We start from the raw sequence: 24144 nt of genomic DNA, 5'->3' as shown, positions 1-24144 counted from the left end.
AACGTTTTGGTAGAATCAGTAACTACAAAGTTAATGCCTAAAAGTTGGAGGTGCTGAATGTCTCGTTGCCACAGACTGAGGCGTCGCAACTGGAGAGTCCATTTTCCTTTTGCTTGAGTCAGTTTGCAATAAAAAATCTAGGAATACATTTACTAGCGGATATCTCGCTGGCGTTCAAACTTTTTGCACCATTTGCTGCAGACCTAGAGAAAGACTTCAATAAGTGGAAAACATTGTTTATCTCTTGGAATGGGACGGTTAACATCATTAAAATGGATTCTCTACCCAAGTTCCTTTACTTATGTCAAACGGTCTCACTAAAGCTTCCAAGCTCATACTTAAAATGTCTATGGGCCATGATCACAACGTTCGTGTGGAAAGGGAGGAAGCCTCGTATGCGTTTCTACCTTCTAACGAGTGGCAATTAGGGGGGAGGTCTGAGTCTACCCGACTTGGCCCTATACTACAAAGCAAGCATCGCTAATTGTGTTTTAGATGTACTTTAAAGGGAGGGCGCTAAATTGTGGGTAGAGACAGCATGCCTTGGTCCCTGCGGGGCGTGGCTTGGATCCCTTCTAAGTACATAAGCCTAATCCCAACATCTAGTCATTTAGGGGTCAGCTACTTCGGACCTGGTTGGAGTTTGCACCTGCCAATGGCCTGGTATCGGTGCTCGATCCCCTCACTCCCCTGCCCTCCAACCCGTAATTTGAGGCCTCTATGAGTGGGCCTCCCATTCTGGGGTGGTCGCCCTCCCCACTGCCGCGGATACAGGATGTGATGACGGAATCTGGGCAAAGGCCTCTGGTGGAGATCGAGGGGGGGACCCCAGGTCATGGCTGCAACGCTTCCAATTAAGGGGTTTTGTGGGGTCTTGGCTCCCTAGGTGAATCTGACCGGGCCTCTTACACCATTCGAGCAAATATCTATGTCCATGACATCTCAGAGGCACATGATATCCAGCCTCTACACGTTGTTGCTGACTGAGGAGTTGAAGGCCCAGATGCACCCATACGTAGAGGCATGGGAGAGGGAGCTTGGCCAGAGCCTTCCTCAGGAGGATTGGGAGAGAGCCTGGGCTCTGTGTCACAAAATTTCACCTGCTTGCAAAATACAGGATTTAAATTTTTAAATCCTATCGTGGTGGTATAGGACGCTGGACCAGCTACATAGAATTTTCCCCTTGACTTTCCCCACTTGCTGGAGATGTAACGATGACAGGAGAAATATGGCCCACATTTGGTGGAGCTGTCCTGGTGTGGCCGCTCTTTGGAAGGAAGTGACGGAGGCTTACAATTGTATCTGCGTGAATTTAACCATATAGATGGCTCTGCTCTTAATCTTCCCAGGTCCTATTAAAAAGACTAAAAAGGGTCTTCTGAGATTTTTCATTCTGGCTACTAGAAGAATTATTCCTAGACTCTGGAAGTCCTCGATACCTCCATCGAGAGCAATATGGGTGGAGGAGCTAAATGAGCTTATGCGCTTTGATGAGATGAGGGCCGGAGACAGTGGTGCCCATGCAAAGTTCTATGGAATGTGGCAGGCTTGGATCACCTTCTGATCCTCGGTGAGATTCAAGATCTGGGTGGAAACTGGACAGATCTAAAAGGGGTCCACGAAGACCCTAGATGCGGCTTGGCCTGGGCATTATTCTTTAGAGGGGTTCACCATGTTGCCCCAGCATTCCCATTTTCCCTTTCTTCCCATTTTCCCCCTCCCCTCATACTAGTCTGTCACCTACTTGTACCCTGTAAGGTGATAATGTCTTGTGTCATCGAAGTGTCCCCATTTGTTCAATTGTTTTATAAGTTTACTTTGTTTCTTGTTTTCCTTTTGTTCGATTGTCAAGCCGAAAGGCCATTATCGAGCTCACAGAATCTAAGAATAGTTGATTTGCAATAGAAATGAGCTCTTAAGTATGTATGTATAGCTGTGTTAAAAAATTTTGATTAAAAACCTTTTGAACTAAAAATATAAGTTCAACATGTGCAGAGTTCATATATACCACTGCGGCCAATGTCTACGTGTACGGCCGCCTGCACACGACAAGGGTCGGATCCCCTGCAAGAATTCTCGCAGCGGGACCCGACACGCGCCTCTGCAGGGACGAGTGCGGGTCTCACCTTCTCCCGCGGCTACGGCTCTCTGATGTGCTGGCTGCCAGCCAGCCAGCGCATGCGCAGAGCAAAGCCAAGCCGGCGGCCCGGGAGTGACATTTCTGTTTGGGCCTCTGCGAGACCTGCACAGAAACAGAGCATGCCGCGATTTGTTTTCCGCGTGGGATTTCACGCGGACAAATCGTGGCCGTCTGCCTAGGATTGCGTTTTTGGGTGTTTTTTTAACGCAAAAAGCACAAGTAAAATGACTATGTCTGAAGGAAGCCTTTCAGGTGGAATTTTTTTTTTTTTTAATACAAGGATTACCCACAGAGCATACAACATGCTGATTGCAGTTGGCTATGTTCACCGTTCTATAACTTTGTTGAAAACGGTAATTTAAAAAAAAGGAATGTATTAATACACACTTGTGCTTAAAGGGGTTTTCCAGGAAAATACTATTGATGACCTATCCTCAGGATAGGTCAACAATAGTTGATCGGCCAGGGTTCGTCGCTCGGGACCCCAAATGATCAGTTGAGCTGGTGGTTTCAGCGGCGCCGAAAAAACAGAGTTCAGCGTGGAAGCCTCCATACCGACCTATGTGTAGTGGACGGCGCTTGTAACTGCAGGCACGGTTCACAATGAAATCAATGGGAGCCGTGTCTGCAGTCACAAGCATCAGCCACTGCACAAAGGTTGGCGTGAAGACTTCTGCTCCCACCCCTGTGTATTAGCGGTGGTGACAGCATGCACTCGCTCATCAGATCAGTCGGGTCTCGAGTGACGGACCCTGGCCGATCAACTATTGATGACCTATCCTGAGGAGCATAAACAATTGTAAATCAGTTTCACCTGCTTTGATGCAAATGAAAGTGACACCAGGTGCACTGGAGAAGCCCGGTTTCACATAAGCGTATGTGTATTTGCACGTGCATGAGCATCACATATTTGCGAGATCAACATTGTTTTTTTGCACGCGCATTGTTGTTTATTTTGCTGTTTGTTCCATGTGCAAGGCATGTGCTTTTGCACACACCAGGCAAAAAAAGTACTGATGATCCCAGCCATTGAAATGGTTATTTAGTCCAATGAGTTCAAGATGTGTTCTTTTCCCCGTGCAATTACGCAGTGTTTCATGAATCTACTAGCATAATGCACATACATTTATGCTTCCCTATTGACTTCTATGAGGACATTTGGTGTGCAAATGCGTAGAGATAAATAGAGCATACTGCATTTATTTTGCACAACCGAAGTGTGCAGGAAAATACGTGCAGGTGAACAAACCCATTAAAATCAATCGGTTTTATTCACTGCGTATTGTGCACACAAAATCGCACGTTTGAAGCCTGCCTAAGATGATTCCCAAAAGGGAGTGGTTTTCCAGGTGGTGGCAACAGAGAATTACTCTCTCCTTATCCTTTCTGACTCTTCTTTAGTTTTGGAATTTTCTAGTGTCCTTGTCATTACTGATAGCATGAAGTAGTACCTCCATCCCAATCAGGTTGCCCAGGTAGTCCTGCTCCTCCAGAATACATTCTGACACTAGAAGGTTTGCTGGTGTCATCTCTCCTTAAGGAGTGCACTCAGAAAGGTTGTGAAGATACCTAGTAGGTGAGTGGGCTGGGGGAAGGGTCATCATCTCTCGCTAAGCAGAGCACCCAGAAAGGTTGTGGAGACACTTAGGAGGGTGGGTGAGGAGACTAATAAGGCCATGGATGCTCCTCTGGGTAATATATGCAAATAAGGAAGATGGAACAATACCTCTGCAGCGCCACCTATTGGATGGCAGCATTCCTTCAAATCAATGTACGACTCTTTAAAAAAGTCTGTAAAACAATCATTGGGAATAGGAAACCAAGCCAGAAATCCACACACAGACAGCTGTTTTGGGGTGTTTGCCCCCCATTTGCCCCTGCAGTGTGCAATAGGTTTCTGGCTTAGCTAGTGAGAGGCCTATCACGTAGGTTGGAAGGGGTGTTGTCTCTTCTTAAGGAGAGCACCCAGAAGGTGTGTGCAGACACCTAGTAGGGGAGTGGGTTGGAGAGGATGCATCGTCACTCCCCAAGTAGAGCAGATTATGATGCAGATGTGTGTCAAAAATGTTGAATTGGATTTTGATATGCACCCTTAGGCCTCATGTCCACGACTGTATTGGTAAAACGTTGCGGGTCTCCCTGTAGCATTTTACTGGTGTTTGTAAATACTGGGTCTGCCAACAGTACTGCACATGCCCATGTATCACACGCACGCAGTCATACGCAGTGTGGCCTTTTTTGTCAATTTTTTAAAATTCCTCGCTCTGTTTTAATAGCGGGGTTGCATATGAAAACGCTGCCCATATGCAATGTATTGCGCATGGACAATGTTTGCGTACAGTGCTTATACAAAAGTATAGGGCTCATGCTGCGTGGCATGCGGCCCTCTGTCGTGTGTATCTACATGCACATGTGCATGGATCAATGAAAGTCCATTGACTTTCATTGACTCCATTCACCACATTTCATAGGGCCGTGCATCGCATGTGTAATATGCAGTGAAAAAACACCCGTGGACATGAGCCTTTACGCTTATTTGCACATAATAACTGAAGTGTCACATGATGCAATGCCAGCTACTGATGTGTGGTTCTAGCCCAATTCCATGTAGCCATATGAAGAAAAAACATTCATTGCATACTGATGGGCCCTTGAAGGGAGAGTGCCCGATCCTGGTTGGTCATTTTGATAATGGATGGCAAGAACCTGCGTTGGACTCCCATTTATAGAGGAACTGCATTATTAGGAAGTAAGAGGGCAGAGAATTGTTCCGAGGGGCATGGAAAGGTTATATGAAAGCGGAAACAAATATTTAATCCTTGTATGCTGGCACCACAATGAGGGGCCCGATTTGATTGTTGCTATGGGCCCCATCTCTTCCATGCCGCAGTAAGACAGAAATCACGGTCTATATGTGATGTAATGTAACATGATACAGCTACTGTTGTGCTTTGGTTTTCACATTCAATCAGAAAGAAAAATCTTGCCCTTTTTGCTGCATATGCTGACCACAGGAAGACTCTGCCCATATGATAAGACTCCTCAGTGCTTGCTGTGCTTCACCATTAGAGCAGCTAATGAGGTTTCCCAGGGTCGTACTGACTGTGCAGGAAGGAAAGGCGATGACGTATTTGTTTCCACTGTAAGAAACTAAATAAGTTGTCTTGTTCTAAATACATTTGGTTTCTTTTACTACTACTGCTGAAAAGGTAAGAACCGAGACATTAGTCTCTAATGGTTGCCTAACATGCACAACAGGATGGAAATAGGAGGGTTTCTGTATAGACGAAGCATTGCTTTAATTTAGAGCTTGACTGATAAAGGATAACTTGTTTGGCTTTATGCTGCATCAGGTTTGTGTTCTTAAGCTACTTAGATGGCGTTGCTGATATAGGCAAAAGGTAATTTATGTAGTAAGTTCTTATAAATGATGTGATCACTTCTAGATTCTCATTTGACTCCGGCTGGGGATGTCTTTTTTGTCTGTCACTGGCTCCAGCATGTAGAATAGGCCACCAAAGCCAAAAGGTTTAGTGCGCAGTATCTACAGGAATGTGCTAGGTTAGCTACAAATATCTTAGAATTCAGTGACAAGAAGCCATATACTTATCGTAATGTGTTCTTTTTAGCATTTTCCCAAATATCAATATGTAATTTCTGATTTTGAATTTTAAACAATGTGATAGCATGCATGTATTGTTTAAAAAACGCATGCAGAGTTTGAAAACTGCATGAGTTTTTTTAATCGCAGAAGAACCGTAATTAAAGAAAAATGCCATGTGTGCCTGAAGAAAATCCCATACGACAAAATTTTCCTTCAAATTCACACTCAGAACTACACTCTGTCAAAAACAATCAGTCACCTAGAAAAAGCTGTCATTTTGTTGCAAAAAGTTACATCTCAAGCAGATATGCAAATGATTAGGGTTGTGACGTGATTAGATGAGCGGTCTTGCCACCCTTGGCCTATAAAAAGGCTCTTAGAGGCTACTTGTGTGTAGTAGACCTATTTTTCCGCTTGTATAGAGCTTGTTGAGCCCTAGACATGCTTGTATGATGGAATTGAAGCAATTTCACCCAGTTAAGGCTGCATTCACACAAACGTATATCGGCTTGGTTTTCACGCCGAGCCGATATACGTCGTCCTCATCTGCAAGGGGGAGGGGGGGATGGAAGAGCCAGGAGCAGGAACTGAGCTCCCGCCCCCTCTCTGCCTCCTCTCCGCCCCTGTGCACTATTTGCAATGAAAGGAGGTGGGCCAGGGGCGGGGCTAAGTTTCGAGAATTAGCCCCTCCCCCGTTCCGCCTTTCCCCATTGCAAATAGTGCAGAGGGGCGAAGAGGAGACAGAGAGGGGGCGGGAGCTTAGTTCCTGCTCCTAGCTCTTCCATCCTCCCCCCTGCAGATGAGGACGACGTATATCGGCTTGGCGTGAAAACCGAACCGATATACGTTCGTGGGAATGCAGCCTAAGTTTGACAGGGGCGCATTTTTGGAATGCAAGAAGCTGGATGGAATCATTAAAAAAACACAGCCAATGATTGAACAATGAACGAAAATTTGTTCACTTATCCTTATCGTTCATTTTTTGCGGGCATAAAAGTCATAGCTTGTTGTTTGCCAGTTGTTCTTTGTAAAAAGCGATCGTTCAATTGTTTGAAGACCAGCAAGGATGAGAAATTGTTAATTGGTGAGTGTGAAGTGATTAATCTGCAAATGTAATCAGGCTTCTTTTTGAAAGCAAACAACTCTATCATTCACTTAGGCCTCATGCCCACGGCTGTGACAGATTCCACTGACAGATGCACATAGGCGCTCAAAAAACACTTGAGGCCTAAGGGTGCATTCACATATAGTGGCAATGCTGCAGATCTTACCCACTATTGCATATTTTGACTTGGCTACAGCTACAGTGGGTAGGAGCAGTGACTCAGGAGCAAGTAATGGATATTTAGCAAATCCCTGTCCCTTTCTTCAGGAAGAACGCCAATTATTGCAACACCTGGGACCACTACAGAGCGCTCTTCCACCTCACCTTACCATCACCTGACCAACGTTGCTCCGGTGATGTGTAAGAGCGCGTTTAGTAGTGGTCCCGGGTGTTGCAGTAATCAACATTCTTCCTGAAGAAAGGGATGGTGATTTGCTAAGTATCTGTTACTTGTTCCTGAGTCGCTGCAGCTTTCGTTCGTACTCACTGTAAATGAAAGGCAGCCATGGATCTGCAGCTAAATCTGAGTCAAAATCCGAAATGCTGAAGGTTTGCTGTGGATCTGCAGAAATACCGCTACATGAGAACACAACCTGAGGCTGGTTTCATGCATGCTTGCTTGTCCAAGTGTCACGTTTTCCTGGTGTTTTAATGCAGCGGTGTGTTTGTTTCTACAAAGAATGTGTCATCCAGATGTTTGCTGTAGGTCAATAATAAAATATAAAATGCCCGAGAAACATAACATTATTTTCAGTGCCATTGTTTCTCACTTTTGGGGCATTTCGGGGGTTCATTGCATTTTTTAAAATTGCAGCATGCTGTGGGTATAGTGTTTTTTCTCTGCCGTTTTTCAATAGGGGCCCTTATAGGAAAAAAAGGAATACATGTACAAATTCACCTCCTAACCCCCAAAACAAAAAAAAAAGAACAGGCATCATTTAAAAAAAAGATACTTTTTGTGATGTTTATTTTAACCAAAGAAACACCAGAAAAATATTTGTGGGTACCCTTATTCTTTTTATGTGATGGCCAGGCAACACTATATGAACAGGTTTGTGTGTCTGTAGCCTCCAGAGGCTGCACACAATAATACTATCCGTGCAAGAATAACAAGAGAATGGAGCAACCCTGCTATTAAAAGTAATAGCAAGTTCCTGTATTTTTCCAAGTAATGAACTAGCAAATCATTGTGTTCACAGTGATAAAACACTATAAAGCTGTGACTCAGCAGCTCCATACAACAAAGAAGAAACAATTTCACTTGAGTTACTTAATCTACCCATAAATCTAAGAAAGGAGGCAACCTGAAGCAATGATGAGACAGGGGTTGTGTCCCAGGGTACTTCAGATTAGGCACTGTGGCTAATGGCCCATTCAGACACAACGAGAATCGCTCAAAGCCATATTTCCAGCGATTCTCATTGCATCTAAATGCACTAATATTGGGCAGCTTTCGTGCACTAGTCGTTGATCGCTCACTTCAAGTTTTCTTGAGTTGAGCGATCAGCTGTTATCAGTGCAGCCGGCTGCTCTGATAAGATTCTCTGTGCCTGTGTCCTGCTGTGAATTCCCAGCGATGCATGGGCTGTAAGTGTGCAGAACAATACAGCTGTTTGCTTATGCAAAACAGCTGTATTGTTCTATTAGTGGCGGCTGTGTCCGGCTGCATAACTGTACAGTAGCTACTATAAGGTATGCAAAGATGATCACTCAAAGCCAGACCTGGGCAAAGCACGGCCCGCGGGCCACATCCGGCCCGCTGAATAGCTCGGACCGGCCCGCAAAGAGTGTCCTGGTGACTCACCAATGAGTCCGGTGTCAGCAACGGCAAGCAGCGAAACTATGCACTCCGAAGCCTTGTCCATTTTGTTCACTTCTGTGCTGTGCTAATAGTTATTCAGGCCTTACTTGTTCAAGCACCTCTACCAATGACGTAGGCTTGAATAACTTTATTAAACAGCACATAAGTTAACAAAATGGACAAGGCTTCGGAGTTTGTAGTTTCACTGCTTCCCGATGCTGAGTAAGTGATGCCACTGTAACTTCTGAGTGCCAGGATGCTCGTTGCGGACCTTGGGGAGTGCCAGGACAATCGTTCCACGCTCGTCATTGGTAAGTGTCAGGACTTTTCCCTTTGCATTGTAATTAGAATAATAATACTAATAATATTCACTTTTTAATCTCTCTTCTTGGGGCAGCTCTCTGTGCCCTCTCCTAGGAGCATACTACTGTGTATTAAAAAAATCTATTTTCCGAGGTTAGCTGTTAACCCTTAAATATGGCGGCTAACATTAAAAAAAGAAAAATTGATGCAGAATGCCGAGTTTTTAACAAAGAATGGACTTCTAAATATCTATTTACTGAAACCAAAGGTAAAGCTGTGTGTTTAGTTTGTGGAGAGCAAATAGCTGTATTTAAAGATTACAATTTGCATCGCCATTATGTCACTAAACACGGAGAGAAATACAAGAACTTGACGGAGGCAGAGCGGGCACGGGTATCTGAAGATTTGCTAGATATTACAGCGCCATTCATTTTCAATGGCGGCCGTATTCTGGCCGCAAATCGGGCGGCTGGAATACGGCCCCATTAAGGCAATGTGCATGGAGCCTTCGTATGTTGGTCTGGCCCTCTAAAACCATTCCAATTTCTTATGTGGCCCCATGGGAAAATTAATTGCCCACCCCTGCTCAAAGCTGTCACTCAAACTGTTGTTTAAGTGACTTTTAAGCAATCATCTGTCAGTGTAAATGGGGTCTAAACTATAGTTACAGATCACAGCTTTGCCCTGATAGAGCTGAGCTAAAAAGCAGCCAGAGAGCAAGAAGTGGGGAAGAATAAATAGCAGGTAATCATCCCTTGTAAGTACTGACTTACATACCACTATCAGTTTTGAGCTCCTGATCGGAGGCCCCCTTAAACGGGTTTTGTCATTAGAAAAAAAAAAGATTAATACTTACCTGTTCCTCCCCAAGCAGTCTACTTACTGCATCTTCTCCTGGCTCCTCCAGTCCCCTGGGTCACCTCACTGCAAGCCGGCCGGATCCTCTTCTTTTCGATCGTCCATTCTCGGCATTCTCCTTCCGGCAGGTCAGTGTAGGTTACGTCACTAGTGATGTAGCGTTCACTGCCTAGCATAAAATGCTGAGCTAACGCCAAGACTTTGCATGCGCGATGTCTCGCCGCAAGTATTTATATACTATTATCGCAAGACAGAGGGCATGCACAGTTTCGTCAATAGCTTGGCATTCTCTGCTAGGCAGTGAACGCTACGTCACTAGTGATATAGTGTACATTGACCTGAAGAAAAGAGACTGCCAAAAATAGACATGGGGAGGAATAGGTAAGTATAGGATTTTTAATTTTTTTTAAATGACAGAACCCCTTTAAGCCTTCCTTTCAATAATGTAAATGACAGATTACCTGCACACTGATAAAAGTTATTCCTCTGTCCATCTGGCCTGCTGCTTTGAGCTTTCTCCACTCACTGACTTTACACCTTCTTACCAATTTTCCATTATTGTGTTTTCTGACTTCCTCATTATGGTTTTAGCTTAGGCTGAGATCATACAGAAAGGCAATGCTGTCCACAAACAAGACTTAGTGCTATATACAAATTGTTATTCATTTAAAAAGTAGTCGCACTTTAATTCTTTCTTTGAAAATGTACAGAATTAGCTATTATAAGCATTTTTGCAAAGCTTTATCAGCCTATTCTGTATATTTATCATAGAAGACCTGTCTTCAACTATTATAGGTGAAGACGGTGCTGAGAAATCCATCTTCAGCTAACTAACTGCATAGCTGAACAGGGAGCTTTAGCTGTGCCTGCACTGTTATATGTAGTGCATAGTATAAAGCACTAGTATACATAAAGTAGAAATAAATCATAATTTAAATAAAATGTCTGCCTAATGTTTTATTACATTTATATATAGATTTTCCACTTATTGTCCTCTCCTGACGTCCTTTTTTTTATAACGTTCCTGCAATGTGAATAAGTAATCCTGTGTTACTGACGGCTTCTCCTCACAGCACACCCATTCCCTGTGCAGACCCCATGCGCTGTCAGGGCCTTATTGCATAGGATTGTGACATACTGTGCAAACTGTGACATAATGTATGATGCAACCTGAAGCACTGAGACCGTGAGAGTGCATTAGGTCCAGCAGGGAAGAGGCGCAATGTGAAGAGGAGAAGCTGTCTGTAGCAGAACAGCGTCTTCCCTTCACAGCGCTGAGAGACGGCGACAGGAGCAATATATATAAAAGGATGTCAGGAGAGGGCACTATGGGAAAATGTACATATAAATGTAATAAGACATAAGGCAGACATTTTGTTATTATATTGTTCTATGAAAACTGCTATGCCTGCACTATAAATAATAGTGCATTCAAAGCTGGAGCTCCCTTTTCAGGTATACCGCTAGCTAGCTGAAGACGGATTTCTCAGCACCATTTTCACTTAGCTGCATAGCTGAAGAGGAGTTTTCTATGAAAAATTTACAGAATAGACTGATACAAGATATTGAAAAGATGCTTATTCTATGTCTATAGCCCATTCTATACATTTTCCCCCAAAAAATTAAGTGTAGTTACTCTTTAAGTGATGTTTAAAATAGATTTATAACATTTTCATTGGCTGTTGATTACAGAGTGTCACCCTACTGGGAGGGCTATAATCTGTGGGCGAAACCTGGCAGCAAGTGTTCAATTTCCCTGAAGCTCAACTACAGGAGAAAGGTAGAATTACACAGTTCCCATTGAAATCTAAAACCTGTTTGTGTGATGGACAGGTGTGCTGAGCAAGAAATGATGAAGCCATTGTAGAGTAGGTGCAGTGAGCTACACCGAGGGCAGACCAACGATAAGGATAAAGCAGTGGGGAATAGGATGGTTGTCAATGATGGCTCTGCTGCTCCCCAAAAACGTGGCCAATTGTGATCTGGGCCAGTAAGCCACATGCAGTGGTAAAAGCAAATAAAATAGGCAGCTGGTATGACCTGCTACCCGCGGAGTCGAGTAGGAGAAGATGTAGTTTGTTGTGATGCCAGTTCATATAGAGGTAGGGACCCATTCCAGACAAAAAACTAAGAATACAAAAATGGGAGATCTAAACAATAATAAGGGTAGTAGTTTTTGATCCTGGAGCGTTAGTGTGGTACCTCAGTGCAGTATGTCGATGATGGGCAGAGATTTCAGGCAACAGACTTTAGATGATGAAACAACTTTTAACTCTGTATTGCAGGGAGACAGAGAGTACTAGCCATGGCAGTGATAACATTGCTTGCATTACATTCACTGGAATAGATAACACTTTGTCACATTTGGTACATAATGCTTATATATCCCTTGCCGACCTGATCTCCTCTTCTGACTTTCTCTCTGTCTGTCTCTATCTCTCCTTCCTCTTCTGTACTTGCTAACAATTCTGTGTTAGTACTCACACTTTTGATGTTCTAGCTCCCCACCACACTGGCTGTTAGGAAAAATGGTCTCCTTGTTCCTCCTTGGTCTCCTTCAGACTCTTCTGAGCTGGCTAGACTACTAGAAAGGACTGCCTAACCCCACCCACTCTCTACCTTTTATATCTTTCTTCTCCACCAATCCTGAGCTGGGGGAAATCTCTATCCAATCTCAGGCCAGCTAAGGGTGACTGACAGGTGTGAGAGCAGGTTAGGGTTTATTTTGCAAAGTCATATAGTGTTAGGTGGTTGAAACACCAAATGTTAACCCATTATTGACCATTTAAAGCCATAAACATATAATTTAACATAATTAAAAATACATACACACCATTCACATTAAGTAACAGTAGCAGTGCTGTGGGTCCCCAACTCTGGCTTACTACATAGGTAGAAATGTATTCGAACTAGCTCAGTATGTGTTTAGACACAATGTAAGGATCTTTGCAAGAGTCAGTCTTCAGGAGACTACTTTACTATGGTTAACACAGCAACAAATGAAGGGTCAGGTAGTTAGTCTCACCTTATTACCGTACTAGTGAATGTCACTTTCCTATCCTTGCTGAATTTAATATTACTAGCTGGTAATTTCACTTTAATTTCATATCACTGGTAGGAATAGCACCTTTTTATTGTTTTTTAACGTTGCCAATAACAGTGAGGGCTTATTCACAGTTTTGGTACGTAAAATATACGTTTTCCTTACATATTCATATTGCATTTTGCGGGGGATTTTTGCACACATATACAATTTATGTATTTAGCATGCTCAAAAAAATGCAAGAAGACAACATTAATTACATGCGTAAATACACATATATGATGTGTATTTACTGCATCCTTACGTCATCCCATTGACTTTAACCCCTTAAGGACATGGCCCTTTATTTCCCATTTTCGTTTTTTCCTCCTCCTTCTTAAAAAATCATGACTCTTTTATTTAACCATCGACGTAGATGTCCGAGGGCTTGTTTTTTTGCAGGTGAAGTTGTATTTTTCAATGGTACTATTTAATGCACCACATAATGTACTGACAAAATTTTAAAAAAAATCGAAGTGGAGTGAAATGGAAAAACAGCTAAATTCTGCCATCTTTCAGTGCATCTTGCTTCTACGGCATACACACTGCAACAAAAATGACCTGATAACTTTATTCTATGGATCAGTAGAATTACTACAATACCAAATACTTATTTTATTTTTTAAAAAGCTATTAAATTTTTTAAAATTATTTTCTGCCATCATCTTCTGACAGCCATAGCATTTTTATTTTTCCATCAACATAGTTGTGTGAGGGCTCATTTTATGCAGGACATCCTGTATTTCCCAGTGGTACCATTCTAGAGTATATACAACTTTTTATTACATTTTGTCTTGGAGTCGAGGTGATAAAAAAAACCGCAATTTTTTCTGACAACGTTCACCATGCGTGGTAAATAATGCGTGACTTTGATAGATCGGGCAAAAGGTTTTATTTACTTTTATTAGCTTTAATTTTTTTTAAAATAATTAGTAAAACTTTTTAAACTTATTTTTACCTTTTTTTGTCCCCAGAGGTGACAAGGACATACGATGCTTTGATCGCTCCTGCAGTATAATGTAATGCCATGGCATTACATTATACTGCGATCTGGCAGGCATTCTGTCGAGCCATGCCACTGGCATGACTTGATAGGCATTCTGCTATGACAGCCCTGGGGCCTTAACACTCGTAGGGCAACCTGCGATCTCACCGTGGGGGGCAGTGCAGGACCCCCGAACATCGGTCAAGGGATTTAAATGCCGCTGTCAGAACTAACAGCGACATTTAAAGGGTTAATAGCTCTGAGGAGCCATGCGGCTCATTGGAGCTGTTGCAAGCAGGTGCTGGGTGTAGGAAACAACCAGAAGCTGCATCGTATGGAGTGAGAAAGGGGCAGATTCTTGCCATGATGACTTCTTCCATTCTTCTCTTGTCTCTACAGTTAGCAACACAGACATCCTTGGCTCCACAATTTTCCAGTACCATCCTTACACATTACCTACCTACACCAACCAGCCATCCTGCTGATACTCCCAATTCTGTGCATGTTGTTGCCCCAACTGCTCATTACTCCTCTTCCTGTATGGTAGAGTACTCACAAATACTGTGCTTCAGAAATAATGTTGTCATAACTATTATTACCACCCCCCTTCCCCCCCCAAAAAAGGCCACACAGAGAACATTAGCGCCATCTAGTTAGTGCCCCTAAAAACAAAAGTACCAAACAGATAGTGCCCCATATTGTGCACCAGACACTATTAGTGTACCACAGTGTATCTTCTATACTCCACAGAGTAATAGTTCTTTTATCAGTGTCCCTAACACAGTAATATTACCCTGTTTGGGCTACCACACAGTAATAATGCTCTGTTGTGCCCACATATAGTACTAATGTTCCCTTGAAGATGATAATGTCTCATAGATGTCCCTTTGATGAAATAATGCCTCCTAAATGTCCTCCGAAAAAGTATTAACGCCGTCTTAGTTTTTCCCTATAAGCTATGTGTCATGTATGTCTCCTGAGATCTGTGGTACTACAGGTTGTCTGGAGCTTTCCTGCTTAGATGTGGGGGATTGTGCTGGCTGGGCGTGTGTGTGTCTCCAGTCAGCCAATCACTCTAGGCCAGTACACATAAAAGCTGTCTTACCAGGTGTGGGTGTGTTCAGCTTTCTCTGTTCTCTTTTCTCTCTGTGTGTGGTGTGAGCAGGTTCTTTGTGTGGTTGCTGCAAGAAAGGTTTGTGTTTTGGGTTTTGTTTGGTTATGTCACTGGACTCATGGGAAGTGTAGGGACTGGTGGTATTGCCAGGAGCCGTGATGTGACCCTTTAGCTTCCATATTTTGGCCAAAATGTCAACAAATTCCTAGCAATTTTAGCATTAACATCTGCTACTAGTGTTTGTGTATTGGCAGCTGTATGGTTTGATTATGGCTCTGTGTGTCTTCTTATCCTATCCAGTTATCCCTGTTGGTGGCATGTGTATGCGTCCTAGCCTGGGTGTGTGGGTTTCTAGGGGCAGCAAGAGCCCAGACCTGAAGACAATTAGGCTGCCCCTTATTGGGGCGATGTCCCCGCTCAGATAGGTCCTTGGTCATCTTCCTTTGTAGAAGATATAGAGAGGTGTTAATCGGTGGCTGTTTCACCTGGATATTCCCTATCCTTGGTAATGTTCGTTAGGGGCCAGTGCTCACTTGTCCACAGGAACGTAACACTATGTACAAGTTTTGACTCTTTTTTTTCTTTTAATCAATGTGTCTTTTAGAGATGAAGACCTTTTGTGATTGGTTTTCATTAACAATTTCTGATTGTTTGATTTCTACATTTGTATTATTTTTGCAAGGTACTGTAAACTGCTAGATACGTGAATGTAGGAGAGCCTGCTAACCAAGTATGAGACTCTCTCAATGCATGAGGAGGAAAAACAGATAATTGCATCATTTTTTTTCCTGCAAGGACCTAGTAAGATACAGTATGTGTGTATTGATTTTTCATGCACATAGTTTTCTATAGCCTTTAAAAAGTAATAAAGCCTCTAGTGCTCCCTTAAGAAGTAAAAATGCCCTAATGGGACCCCCTAAAAGTAAAAATGCATCTAAGTGCACTCTTAGGGCTCCTACCACTTGCGGTTTTTTTTAACGCTGCGATATTGCAGCTTTTTTAACGCGATTGTCAATGGGACTTTCAATGCATCAGATCACATGGCAGTATTCCTGAGACCTAAAAGCACCTGGCTGGCCAATATAGCGCCGGGCGTTTTTACGTCGGGCCCAAAAGATAGTCCTGGAACTATCCTTTGGGCCGGAATACAGCGGAGGTAGGAGGAAGTTTAGCAGCGTGGCTGCTAAACTCCCTCCCTCTGCTCTCTTTCCTCCGTGCAGGCTCACCACTGCTCTCCTCCCTGCTGGCTTTATGCAATGGGAGGAGGCGGGGCGGAACTAAATGCAATCCAGTCCTGCCTCCTTCAATTTCTAGTTGCGGACAAGGGCGGGATGTGGGCGGAGCTAAGCTTCCGCTCTCTCCCCGCCCCTTGTCCATAGCCATCAATGGGAGGAGGCGGGACAAGACGGCGCTTAGCTCTGCCCACGCCCTGCTGCCTTCCATTGTAAAGAGCCAGCAGGGAGGAGAGCAGAGGTGAGCCTGCAATGGGGAGGGAGGGAGGGGAAAGGGGCGACGGCATGGTAGTCTCGGTGTATATGCGCCGAGACCCATGCCATCTGAATGGGCACACAAACGTTTGATTTGTGCACTTGTTCACCAGTTTTATCTCTCCTAACATAGCGTATATTGGCTGGCCGTGAAAACGGCCGTCCGATATACACTCATGGGAAAGAGCCCTAAGTTAGGCGATTGCTGCCTGCGAATCAGAAACAGTAGCATCACCATTTTGAACTCCTGGCATCATAGTGCCCAAGATGTGTGTAGTGATGCTGCTGCCTCTGATTGGCAGGAAGAAGTAGCCTGACTTCCATTGTCAGCACAGTCCAGGAGAATTGCGGGTCTGCAATGTATAATCGCCAGGCCTGAGGAAGGGGAGGAAACCGTGTTTTGAAAAATGGCAGAGCAATGCCAACATCTGATTGCAGTATTTTTTATTAAAAACATAAACAAAGAAAGAAAGCCACCAAAAATAGAGGTAAAGACTTCTTCATCCACTACTATTGGCGTGAAATCCACAGCAACATTTTGATGCAGATTTGACTTAATATTAAGGTTGCCTGTCCACGGGCGAGTTGTCATTGCGTTACCTGCAGCGATAATCCGGCCAGATAGGAGAACTATGGAAAGCATAGCCCGAGGTCCACGAGCGGAGAATCATAGCGATTCTCCGCTTGTGGGATTCAAATCATGGCATGCTGCGATTTCCCGCGGTGAGCCTGTCTATTAGATAGGCTCACTGCGGAGACCTGTCAGTTCTTCCCTCTGCTCCTCTATGGCGGAATATCGCTAGCGATATTCCCCCTCGACCGTGGACAGGCAGCCTTAGGGTATATTCACACATAGAGGATGAGATGCGCTACAAAATCCCGCTACAAAATCATCACTACAAAACGCATGTATGTGGAGCCCGTGGTTTCCAATGGGGTCTTTCACATGAGATGTTTTGTAGCCTGAAAGATCCCATTGGAAACCATCAGCTTCACATACATGCAGTTTGTAGCGATGATTTTGTAGTGATGATTTTGTAGCCCGTGTGAAAGAGACCTAAGGCCGCTTCCACACGGGTGATTTTTTTTCTGTGCGATTCTGTCCGAGAGCCTATGATTTCCTATGGGTTCTTCCATAAGAACGTTTACGAGACTCCAAAATCGCGGCATGCTCTGTACAGCTGTGATTTGCATTTTTTTATAGCCCATGTTTCCCTATGGAGCCTCCTTGTTTATCGTATCGCATAGCATGATGTGTGATGCTATGCAATTTTTTCTAACATTGTATTGGGATATGTGGGAAGGAGTGTAGTCACTATGAGTCCAACAGATTTTTTATAATTCATACCAGAATTTGGTGGGAATTATCATGCAAATCTAAACCTGCTCCTAAGAAGCATGGATTTGAATTTGTGAAGCATCAACGGGCAAAGACGTACATCTCAATTAATCCAGTGTACTTAGATTAAGACTGGTATAAGAAATGTCAGTTTTAAAAAATTCCTCTCATTGAGGCTGGCTGCACACGACCAGGTCAGATGTAGGATCCCGCAGTGGGGTCCAACCCTGTGCCCCCCGCATACCTTTCTTCTTTATCTGTGCTGCATAAGGTGTGCTTGGCTCATCGTCGGACATGCACAGCCCAGTTTTTTCCGCTCCGTCACTAGGCGATGACGCAGAATCCGCGACTCATCCACAATGTTAACTGCGGACGGGCCGCGTGTTCGACGGCTTCCAGAGAATGCTGCTATTTTTCCTCTGCGAGCGGAAAGCGCAAATAATCACTGCTCATTTGCAGGTAAAAAACGCTTTTCTATAGCATGCTATGGGAGGTATTTGCTGCAGAACCTAGGAGCAGAAGCCTGCTACGGATTACACAATGCAAATATGCCCATGTGCAGGCGGCCTGAGTCTTCTTGACGTTTGCTATACATATTTCCTATTCTTGTTATGCAGAATCTGTTGCAGTGATCTGTAATCTTGCGCAGAATAGAAAACTTGGCAGCTTCTTTGCAAAACAGAAGACATCCTGCCACACTAACTGAAGAGCTATTATTTATGCATGTGATCCAATCTTACAGGATACCCAACAGCAGAATCATCACTTCCAGGTTCTTATCTCTGCAACACAAAATGCAGATTCTGCCAGATTGTGTTAGGCAGAATTACTTGTCTGAATAGTTATTGGAAATGTTCTGTTTCATTATTTCTATGCTTAGAAACATTACGGGCAGATCTATCAGTGTTTTCTACGTGGAAAATTGGGTTAGAAAGTCCTTTAAAAAGTTCCAAGTGGTATACCCGTACCCTATGTTGGGAGATGTCTGCAGCCAGAACATATAGTATGCACTGAAAACGTTTGTTCTGACTGCCAGCTCAGCTTATATGTGCTGGGGTAAATGAGTACTATTTTTTATTAGCAAATCATCCCAATATTCTGTCCCTATATTCTAAAACAACGAAACAGGTAGAATGTACGGAAAATGACTGTTCTGAATGCTGGGACAAGTTATATACTCCCTAGTAAATGTGTTGTGCTGCTAAACTTGCAATATCATGTCACCCACATATCAACTGTGAAGAAGAACAAGTGTAATGCCTCATGTAAATGGGCACGCAGAGATTCCGCATGGGGAATCCCGCATGGAATCTGCCCCCTGCCTCGCAACCCTGAGTACCTGTCTGTGTCTCCTTCCTTCTCCACTCTGTACTGCGGATGTGTTGGCACAGATTTTTTCTTAAATCTCCTGCTCTTCCTGCGGAATCTGCAGCTCGTCCGCAATGTCAATTGCAGATGGGCTGCGGGTCGGACAGCTTCCATTGACATCAATGAAAGCCATCCGTGTGAAAACCGAGGTAAGGAGGAGCATGCTGCGATTTTTCATCTGCGGACGGATTCCGCAGCAAAAATTCGCCCGTGGACATGAGGCCTTAATATCAAGTGCCCGTATTTAGGATGCTCTTGCTGCTTAGGGTCTGTTAACGTGGCCACATGGCTTTACAAAGAAAGGAGTCAGGGATATGGCCACCTGGATTTCCCTAAATCAATAAGAGTAAAGCCACCATTACATACACTACTGTCTCACAAGGAGTTGTGCAAATTATATATTTTTTTCTAATTTGTGCTCCTCATGCGAAAACATAATACCGTAAATTAGCCTATACTCACATCTCCTGGCTCCCCAGATGCATCAGCCTTGATCTTCCCTCAGATGGTGTATTTACAGACTGCAGTCAGCCTATGTACGAAACATCACAGACATTTGAGCACTGATATCTGTAAAATGCCGCAGCAGCCTGTGACGTCCCATTTATAGATTGCCTCTGCAGCTTGTAAACAGACCCAGTGCAGAGTATAGAAGTGCTTTATTTTGTCTGAGTATAGGGAGCACTAATTAAAAAAGAATGCAACTCAAACAGCCCCCTAAGGGCTGATGCCTACGAACGGATTTTTACCGTGGTTCCTGCAGCGTAAATCTGCGGCGGAATTTCGCAGCTATTAGGTTCTATTGAACCTAATAGCTTTTCTGCCAGCCAATGCTGACACACAAAATTTTACCGCGGATTTCCGCAGCGGGAAATAAATCGCGACATATTCTATTGTCCGGTGATTTACGCCTCAGGAGGTCTCCATTAATATAGTATGAATAGAAACCACAGAAAATGCACATTTTTCCGCGATCACCAGCATGTGGGTTTTATTTACCACCGCGGTACTCTCGCGGCATAAATCCATTGGCGTATCCAACTCCATCTCTTGGGCATGAGCCCTTAAAGAGGTTTTCCAGGGAGAATACTACTGATGACCTATCCTCAGGATAGGTCAACAATAGTTGACCAACTGAGTCCATCGCTAGGGACCCCAACCAATCAGCTGATTGATTAATGACAGCACCACAAATACACAGGGGTCAGAGCTGAAGCAGTGGAAATCTCTGTCCCGACCTCTGTGAAGTGGCTGGTGCTTGTAACTGCAGGCACGGTTCGAATTGATTTCAATGAGAGCTGAACTGTCAGCGGGTGCACAATCAGCTCATCGGTCAGGGTCCAGAGCGATGGACTACAGCCAATCAACTATTAATGACCTATCCTGAGGTTAAGTCATCAATAGTATTCTCCCTGGAAAACCCATTTAAGGGTGTGTTCATACGTCATTGATTTGCTGCAAGTTTTGTGGCACATTTTGATCAGATCTGCAGCAGATGTCACCCTGTCAATTGAATTAAAATTGAAGTGGGTCAAATCCGCAACAGATCTTTACTGAAATCTGCCACAAAATACATGGCAAATCAGCGATGTGTGAATACACCCTAAAGTACATTGCACCAATCATGCATCAAACACTTTTAAGCAGAGGCAACCTCTTCTGGAAGCCCTCAGCACCCCCGCAAACAGCTGCTTTTGCTAGGGAAAGCCTTGTCTGACCAGACATTTATTCTGCAGTTTCTGCTGCACTAGCCATTCTACCCACCAAGAAAATTGTCCTGCTGGGCCCTGGGGCCAGTGGATGGGATTGGTGAAATGTAAAAAGAAATAAATCTTATATTTACCTATGGCGGTGTGCTGCTCCTCCCACTCCTGGCCTCTGCAGTTCGCAACTGAACAGCTTCGCCGGTGAGTTCCGGGTATAGCGATCATGTGACATGCACACATGAAAATGTAATCGGTTCACTCGTTATTCAGCGGGTCAACTAAATGGGCGCAGATTGCAAAGGGCAGGAGGAGTGGCATGCTGGCACAGGTGAGTATAAGATGTGTTTTTTTTTTACTATTTCTAAAGGAAATAACTACTGGGTGGAGTGGCTGGTGCCTATGAGGAGCATTATTACTGAGTGGGACCTATATCAGCATTACTATTGAGTGGAATCTGTGAGGGGAATTATTACTGAGTGGGGGCCTATATTGAGCATTATTATTGAAGTAGGGCCTGTATGGGCATTATTACTGAATGGGGGCTAGTGAGGGGGATAATTACTGAATGGTGACCTATATGGGGGATTATTACTGATTGAGGGCCTATTTGGAGCATTATTACTGGGTGGGGGCTGTGAGGAGGATTAGTACTGAGTGGGGGCTGTGAGAAGGATTAGTACTGAGTGGGGGCCTATATGGAGTATTATTACTGAGTGAGAGCCTATATGGAGCATTATTGCTAATTGGGACCTATTTGGGGTATTAGTACAGAGTGAGGGCATAAAGGGAGCATTATTATAGAGTAAGGGCACCTTTACTGTGTGGGACATGAAATTGACACTCATTATGTGGGGCCTACAGATAGCACAAAAATAGGGATACTATTACTATGTGGGTCACCTCAAGTGGCATTACTACTATCTGGGGCACTATGGATGGGAAGATTATGTAAACGTTTGGAAAATTAATATAAGATTGAAAAATTAAGCTAGATTCCTAGAAAATTGAGAAATCAAAGATGTCCGTATCACATTCTGGAAAGACAAGTTGTGACCGGGAGAAGTCACCATGATGGTCTGGGCCAGATGAAGAAAAAGTGGAAAGGAACAACTCCAGCCAGATGTGATGTCACCTGTGATCACTGGACATAACAGTAGTACAATCACGTATATGGTCTGCAAAGTGCTTCTGTAGATCAAGTATATACTGCTATATGGTCACTATAGGGGGTGTAATATTGGTCTTTCTATAGTTTTTTTTCAGCAACACTGTGTTGGTATTATATGGTTATGATCTGGGGGTATTACCTGCTCTGCAGAATAAGTTAGCGCTATGCAAATAAAGATTATTATTATTACCTGGCCCTTGTATAGTGGCATTATTGGTAGTATTGATCTTTGTAGTGATTTAGTGACAGTATGTTGGTATTAATCATTGTGTGGTGGTGATAGAGGTGATCATGGTGTGGCAGTATTATCTGGCCCCATATGGTGTTAATATTGGTCTTACTATAATGGGTTTTGTTAAGTGACAGTATGGAGGTAATTGTACAGGCCATGATGATTACAATGATACTGTGTGTAGTTTATTTTTAACGGTGTACATGTTTTAATAAGCTTTATTAACATTTATTCCGTTATTTATTTAGACCCACAATTTGATCTTTGGTGTACTCAGCATAGTAAATAATTATTCTCTGTGCGCCTAAAACTGCAAAACAATTATTAGGCGGTGGTGAATGCTCAGCCTAATAGGCATGCCTGGGGGGTCTTTTCTAGCCCTCTGCCTGCTATGGTTACGCATTGCCATCTTACAATTGCATTAGTGGGATGCCATTAGGGACAGAGGGAGTTCTCTCCCTCTGCCTAATCACCTAGATAGATCTAGAGGTTAAATGACAGGGATCAGAGTATTTCTGATTCTTGCCATCACAACGAGAGCTCAGCTGTCAGTCAATACAGGGTGCAAGATACATTACATGTCTGTTTGTCATAAAAGCTAAAAACAAGGCAAGTTCATTTATGTCATGTAGGCTTAATGGGTTAGAAATAAAAGACACCTTAATATACACTATATGGACAAAAGTATTTGGACACTGCAGAAAATCATTAAATATGCAAATACTGAGTTTGCCGAACGGCATGCTGGGAAGGGGATGGGTAAAATAAAAAGCTGCTCATTTTGTAATAATTATTCATTTATCCATCCGAGGACTTGTGGGACGAACTGGAGCGACGGGTACGACACCGCCACCCACACCCATCCTTACAACAATCTCTTCTCACAGCCTCGCACAAGGAATGGTGAGCTATTCCTGCCCAGACTTACAGAGAACTTGTGGAAAGTATGCCTCGACGTGTTGTCGCTGTAATACAAGCACAAGGAGGGCGACACCTTACTAAATAGAAGAATAAAGCACTTTTTCTGAAAAACATGCAGTGTCCAAATATTTTAGTCTATATAGTGTATACCTCCAGTTATAACATGCTCTGTGTAGTAATGAGCGAGTGTACTCGCTAAGGGCAAGTGCTCGAGCGAGCATTGCCCTTAGTGAGTACCTGCCCGCTTGAGACAAAGGTTTGGGTGCCGGCGGCGGGCAGGGAGCTGAGCGGGAGAGCGGGGAGGAATGGAGGGGAGATCTCTCTCTCCCTCTCTTCCCCCCCCCTGCTCACCCCTGCTGACTGCCGCTACTCACCGCTCCCCCACGCCGGCACCTGAACCTTCTGTCTCTAGCGGGCAGGTACTCGCTAAGGGCAATGCTCACTTGAGCAATCGCCCTTAGCGAGTATACTCTCTCATCTCTAGCTCTGTGCAGCATAGTAAATTTGCTTCGGTGAGCTATGCATGCCACATAGGCATCTTCCCTCCTACCATCCTTCATGGCTGCAGCAGGCAATTTACTGACCCCTAACTATTTGTATTCACACCACTTGCTGCTAGTTTGGGCCCCACTACAACATGGGGCCACTTTGTAATTTTTTTCCAGGGCCGCTTTGATTTACCAATTTGCCCCTGGCTGCAGGGAAAACTTTAGTATTAAAATTAAAATTCATCGTGGATGCTCAGAAGCTACGAATCTGAATCACCAATCCTCAAATGTTTACAGGTAGTCAGTAGCAGAATATGAAGTTCCCAACAAATGCGTTTTTGTTATATTTGCTCCTATGCTGGGGATGGGAAACTGTAAGGCCATGTTCACACAGGGTGGATTTGCTGCAGATTGCCCACAGTGGACATTCTGCAGCAGGTCCG

At 43.8% G+C, this 24144-nt stretch overlaps 1 protein-coding gene across 1 annotated transcript in view; it reads left to right on the top strand.

Moving 5' to 3' along the window:
* Nucleotides 1-5340: 5340 nt before the first annotated feature.
* Nucleotides 5341-24144, top strand: part of SYTL3 (synaptotagmin like 3) — an 83661-nt gene continuing 64857 nt past the window's right edge. The window contains exon 1 of the mRNA XM_066605480.1: nucleotides 5341-5349. The gene's annotated coding sequence lies outside the window, so the exon portion shown is untranslated. The remainder of the gene's footprint in view (nucleotides 5350-24144) is intronic.

Source organism: Eleutherodactylus coqui, chromosome 1 (genome assembly GCF_035609145.1).
Source record: "Eleutherodactylus coqui strain aEleCoq1 chromosome 1, aEleCoq1.hap1, whole genome shotgun sequence".
NCBI lineage: Eukaryota > Metazoa > Chordata > Amphibia > Anura > Eleutherodactylidae > Eleutherodactylus > Eleutherodactylus coqui.
The sequence above is the reverse complement of the archived record's forward strand: the minus strand, read 5'-3'. Positions and strand labels throughout refer to the sequence as shown.